The sequence below is a fragment of the Chiloscyllium punctatum genome, chromosome 4 (genome assembly GCF_047496795.1).
Source record: "Chiloscyllium punctatum isolate Juve2018m chromosome 4, sChiPun1.3, whole genome shotgun sequence".
Lineage (NCBI taxonomy): Eukaryota > Metazoa > Chordata > Chondrichthyes > Orectolobiformes > Hemiscylliidae > Chiloscyllium > Chiloscyllium punctatum.
In genome coordinates, this window is record NC_092742.1 from 139208329 (window position 1) to 139214854 (window position 6526).

Here is a 6526-nt window from a genome sequence, read left to right on the forward strand (position 1 = left end):
CAGGCTGTCTTCGGGGAGACGAAAGATGCCCTCTTGAGACTTCACACAAGACATATGGCTTCCCTGCCCACCTCTAGAAAACCATGTTAAAGTCCCACGTGTGTATCATGAGCAACGAACTCAGGAGGAACAACATGGAACAGTCTGTCTGTGCAGCTTCTGCGCCACTTGTTCATCATGTTAGAGCATCATTTAGGAGACACTTAAGACTGCCGATACTGGAGATCAGAGTAGAGAGTCGATTGCTGGAAAAGCACAGCAGGTCAGGCAGCATCCTTGAAGCAGGGGAATCGACGTTTTGGGCATAAAACATTCATCAGTAATCAGCATAAATTACATTATTCTGCCCCCGTGTAAGTGCATTGATGTGGGAATAGTCTCCTACTGTTTCTGTGTAAGTGGCTCAATGGACTGACTGGCTTCTTCCTCTTCCAATTGCACAGGTCCAAGGGCCTGACTGGGTTTCCCCTGGTTCCTGTTTGACAGCTCGATGTACTGACCAGTATGATGGTGCTGCAGCTTTAAGAGGTCATTTTGTCCGCGTTTCTTTTATCAGAGAGATTGAACGATTGTTACCAAGCTGGTTAGTTAAGACCACTTGAGTAAACAGCTAACGAGGCCTTAGGTTAATATTAATGCAGCCTGAATGGGTGTGGCCAGCTCTCACAGATTAGCATGACTGGTTTTGGATTCTCAGTAACATCAAAAATTATCGATTTGGAAGCGTCAGTGAATGTCTCCTGGTTGCTACTCTCTCTGAATTTTCTCTTGATGCTGTTTTTAATTCCTGGATTGGAGCAATATTTACGACAAACTGTGTCTGAATTTTGCTTTTTGCCAAGGGCTGAGTTTATGGGAGTTCAGTATGTTGGAATAGTTCATTAGTAATGGCTCCAAGATGTACTATTCTGTTAACTTGGCCAATAGAATTACGTTATTCTAAATTCCTCTTTCTGTGGTTTTATTTCTTCTTTCGTGTTGAAATAGATGGATTTTGCTTCACAGCGAGTAGTTTGACCAGTCACATTGCATCTGGGACAGAAAATTTACATTTCCTTGAAAATAAGAAAACATTTGAGTCTAGGCTATTGCCGTCAAATATTTTCGAGGGGCACTGGTGTGGTCCATCACACTGGACTCCTTCTCTTCCTGAGTAATAGGCTGGATGCACTGAATGGGCTGTCCCTGTTCTACTCTAACACTGTCAATGAGCTGAACGACTTCCTCATATTCCTGTGAAACCAGCGCTAGGTGCTGAATGAACTCTTGTTTCACTGTGGCAATGTGCAGTGTCAGGCAGTGCTGTTACATGAATGTTACTGATACTTTAACAGCACAAGTCTCAATGGAGCCTGGGTCTTGCTGCACATGGACACAGAGCAGTTCAGGAGCTGACGGGGACAAAATGTTCTGAACATTGTGGAATCTTCAGAGACCATCCCCTTTTCTGAGCTTATGGTGGGGAGGGTGAGGGTGGGGAGACATTGATGAAACAGCTGAAGCTGTTTGTGAAGAGGAAGCTACCCTGAGGATCTCCCACAGAGGTGACCCAGGACTGAGATGATGAACATCTTCTTTGGTGCCATGTTTGACCCCAAACACTGGAGAGTTTACTCTGATTCCCATTAAGTCCAGCTCCTTGATGTCAACAGAAGGCAACCATTGCCTTGATATCAGGGAGTCATTTTTACCAGAACCCTTGTCTATACCTCTTTTGTTCACATCAATAGGCCATGATATAGGAGCAGCAAGTGTTTACTTCAAACAGGTGGTATTGAATGTCAGGATTTCTCTTCTCAAGAGTGTTCAGGGAGCAAGATGACTGAACGTATTTGAAGAAGAAATAGATGGATATTGACCTGTCAGAGAGTTGAGGGCCATGAGGAATTGGGTATGAAAGAGGATTTTTGGCCAGGAGCAGATCAGCCATGATCTTAGTGAAGGGCAAGGGAGGTTTGCGGAGTGAATGACATGCCCCTGTTTCTGATGTTCTCACATTCTATTATTGGAAAGTTAGTGGGTGTTATTTTTTTGAATGTTCTGGTATTGCATATTGCAATCATGGAGACCAGATGATTGTGTGATCCATTCTGGGTGAGGTATGTGGGCTGTATTCACAGTGAATCTGACCAACAAATGAAGCACAAGCTGCAGATAGGGGACGCTTTCTAAAGCGAGATGAGGGGCCTCTTTCATACCCAGCCTGGATTTTCCAATTACATTTCCCAAATCACCTCAAAGCGTGTGCGACAGTCTTGAAAGGCTGAATGGTCTCCTCTGTTTCTGTGCACCAAGTTATAGGAGTAAGTGGACTCCAACTGTTCTTGTCTAGCAGGTTTAAGTTTCTAAATGGAACACAGAAACATGGGACTGAGGAACATCATTGGGTCATTAGATACTTTAAGCCTTCTCCACCAGGCACTAAGATTGTGGCTGATCAGGTTGTGGACTCGGCCACACTTTCCTGTCTCCATCCTATTATGCATGACTCACTTCCCAGTCAAATATTTACCTCACGCCGTTTTCAATCAATGTGAACTTAGAGGCATGATAAACTTCCACTGAAGAGAATTCCGAGTTGAAAGATCCTTTCAGAATTTTTCATCATCCCTCTTATAGAATCAGAGAGTCGTGCAGAACGGAAACAGACCCGTTAGTCCAATCTGTTCACTCCGATCAGATATCAAATCTGATCCAGTCCCATTTGCCAGCATTTGGCCAATATCCCTCCCCTTTCAGATACTTTTTAAATGTGCGATTGTACCCGCCTTGACCACTTGCTCTGACAGCACTTTCTGTACACACACCACTCTCTGTGTGAAACATTTACCTTCAGGTCCCTTCTAAATCATTTGCCATCTCGCCTTCAACCTCTGCCCTCTTGTTCTGGACTCCCCTATCCTGGAGAGCAGAACGTGGCTGTTCAGAATATCCATGCCCCTGATGGTTTTATAAACCTCTATAATGTCACCCTTCTGCCTCTGACACTCCAGGGGGAAACACCTCAACCTAATCAACCTCTCCCTACAGCTCAAGCTTCCAGTCCTGGAATATCCGTGTAAGTCATTTCTGCAGAAAATCAAGTTGTACGCAGTATTCTTAAAGTGGCCTCACCAACATCCTGTACAGATGCAACATACCACCACAACTCCTATACTCAATGCTCTGACTGATTAAGGCAAATGTACCAAATGTGTTCTGCGCCACTCTGTCGACCTGCCGTGCCCCAGGACCTGACCAGGAACTATATAATGTCTGCTCTGAGTTGCCTTCCCAAAATGCAAAGCTTCATATTTATCTAAATTAAACTTCATGTGTTACTCTTTGTCTCTTTGTCCCATTTAATTGTGGTCTCGTTTTACTCTGAGATAATCTACTACACCACCTTTCTGATGTCATCTGTAAACCTACTAACTATGGCCCCAATATTCACATCATAATACTTTACATACATGATGAAATGCAGTGAACTCAGTACTGATTCTTACAGCACACTGCTGCTCACAAGCCTCCAGGCTGAAAAATATCCCTCTTCCTTCCAACCAATTGTGACTAGCTTCTGCTGTATCCCATGTGACTGAAACTTACTAATCTGTCTACCAATCAGAATGAAATACTAGCTATGAAGAGAGGCTGAGTAGATTAGGTTTATTTTCACCTGAGAAAAAGGAGATTGAAGGGGGACCTGGTTGAGGCTTACAAAATCATGAAGAGATAGACAGGGTGGATAGAGACCAGCTTTTTCCCAGGTTGAAGCATTCAATAACGAGAGGTCATGCTTTCAAGGTGAGAGGTGGAAAGTTTAGGGAGATACATGTGGCAAGTACTTCACACAGAGGGATGGTGGGCGTTTGGGACGTGTTGCCAGCAGAGGTGGTAGAGGCAGGCACGGCAGATTCATTTAAGATGCGTCGGGACAGATGCATGTGTAGGTGGGGAGCAGAGGGATACAGATGTTTAGGAATTGACCGACAGATTTAGACAGTACATTTGGATTGGCTCAGGCTTGGAGGGCGAAGGGCCTGTTCCTGGGTTGTAAATTTTCTTTGCTCTTTGTTCTTTAAATGAACACCTTTCTGAAGTCTACATAGACAATGTCTACCAAACTGCCTTCATCAATCTTCTTTGTCACCTCTTCAAAACACTCAACCAAATTAATGAGACATGATTTCCCATGCAGAAAGCCAAGTTGTCGACTCCGATCAGCGCTTGCTTTCCCAAATGTATGTAAATGCTATCCCTCAGAATCTCCTCCAACAACTTACCCACCACTGACATCAGGCTGACCGGTCTATAGTTTCCCGGCTTTTGGGGTCACTGTTTCGTTTTCTAGTCCCACTCCTCCACTGCTCATAACAAATGTTAAATGTAACCAGGTTTTTGATATGGCAGATGATATCGGTCTCAGACTGGGTCAGGGTCAGTTTTAGGAACAAGTCAGGCTAGTGTCTTTAATCTGCTCAAAAAACACGTTTCTGAAACAGAGCAATGTTACTCAAACTATGGAGGAAAGATGAATGGTAAACCGTTTGTGTATTGCAATAATGTAATCAATATTTCCCTTTCTAAAAACACTGACACACACACAATCTCTCCAATTTTAACTTGAAGGTACGTTGTCCAGATATTACTGGAACTCATGACAAAGGAAAAATTGCAAGATTGTTCAAAACGTTATTCTGCTTCTGAAGATATTGTACTCACACAGCTGTTCGCAATGGGATTTCATCCTGGGAGAGTTGGATTTGGCTGAATTCCCTTTGCTTTAGGCAGTGAGTAGATTCCAATTAATTCTGTTCAGGGACCATCCAAAGGGTAGCACGGTGGTTTTCACTGCTGCCTCACAACACCAGGGACTTTGGTTGGACTCTAGCCTGCGTGTGTGGAGTTTGTACGTTCTCCCCGTGTCTGTGTGAGCTTCTAGTAGGTGCTCCAGTTTCCTACCACAGCTCAAAGTGTGTTGGTTAGGTTGATCGGTCATGCTAAATTGTCCATAGTGATCAAGGATTTCTAGGCTCGGTGCATTAGTGAGGGGTAAATATAGGGGAATTTTTGGGAAGGTTAGTATGGACTTGTTGGGCCGAAGGACCTGTTTCAACACTGCAGGGATTCCATAAAAATAAGAATGGTAACGATGAGTTTAGAGGTTTTATTTTTAGCTCACACACATTGCTGTGATGAGGAACAATGAAGGAGAGAGAGTGCTATAGGCCATTCCTTCTCAGGCAGATTACATTTTCTCCCTCTCTGAGCTGAATCACACAGTAATGTCATCTTCTCCCAAACTGGACCATGTGAGGTCTCCTTGTACATTGTCCAAACTATGTCTCCATCACATTCCCTGTTCCATGTAGGTGCATCATTGCTGCTGTCATGTCCAGAGACATACCCTGAGCAGAAAATGGTCTTGCTCGATTTGAAGATACGTTTATATGTCCCTGCGTCATTAAAAAATTAAAATTGTTTAATTTATTCAGAGTACCTGTGTTAAACTGAATGCATTTTTCAAAGAAATACAGAAATTTCTGGAAAAGCTCGGCAGGTCTGTCAGCATGGGCGGCACGGTGGCACAGTGGTTAGCACTGCTGCCTCACAGCGCCAGAGGTTCGGGTTCAATTCCCGCCTCAGGCGACTAACTGTGTGGAGTTTGCACGTTCTCCCCGTGTCTGCGTGGGTTTCCTCCGGGTGCTCTGGTTTCCTCCCACAGTCCAAAGATGTGCAGGTCTGGTGAATTGGCCATGCTAAATTGCCCGTAGTGTTAGGTAAGGGGTAAAGGTAGGGGTATGGGTGGGTTGCGCTTCGGCTGGGCGGTGTGGACTTGTTGGGCCGAAGGGCCTGTTTCCACACTGTAAGTAATTCTAATCTAAGCATCCAGATGCCTTTTACATGCTTTAGTTGTACCAGCCTCCACCACTTCCTCTGGCAGCTCATTCCATATGCACACCACCCTCTGTTTGAAATGGCACGCTTTCGGTCTCATAAAAACCTTTTCAGTCTCACTTTCCACCAATGCCCTCTAGTTTTGGCGCCCCTAACCTGGGAAAACCCTGACTACTCAACCTATCCATGACTATTCTGATTTTATAAACCTTGACTGCTTCGAATTGTGACTTCAATCAACACGAATGGCTGTACTTTCAGTCATCCTGGGCCTAAATTCTGAAATGCAATACTGACACCTCTTCCTTCTCCAACAAAGTCACAATTCTAAATCCATTTTAAACAGTTTGTTCAGATGTATCATGAGACACTTCTGTGGGATTTACACCTAGACCTTTGTGCCCAGAGAAAGGGACGCGAGCATCGCTCAGCAATACCATAAAGCTGTAACAGTATTCTCCTGTGTGTTTGTTCATCAGCCTGTCCTGACATGATGAGACATACCTCTGCAACAGGTAGGATTTGAATCCAGGCCTTCTAGTCCAGAGCTAGGAACACTCCCACACAAGTTCAGGAAATGGAATCAAATCCAGAGCTCTGGCTCAGAGACAGGGACACTACCCACCACACTACCATACACAGATTT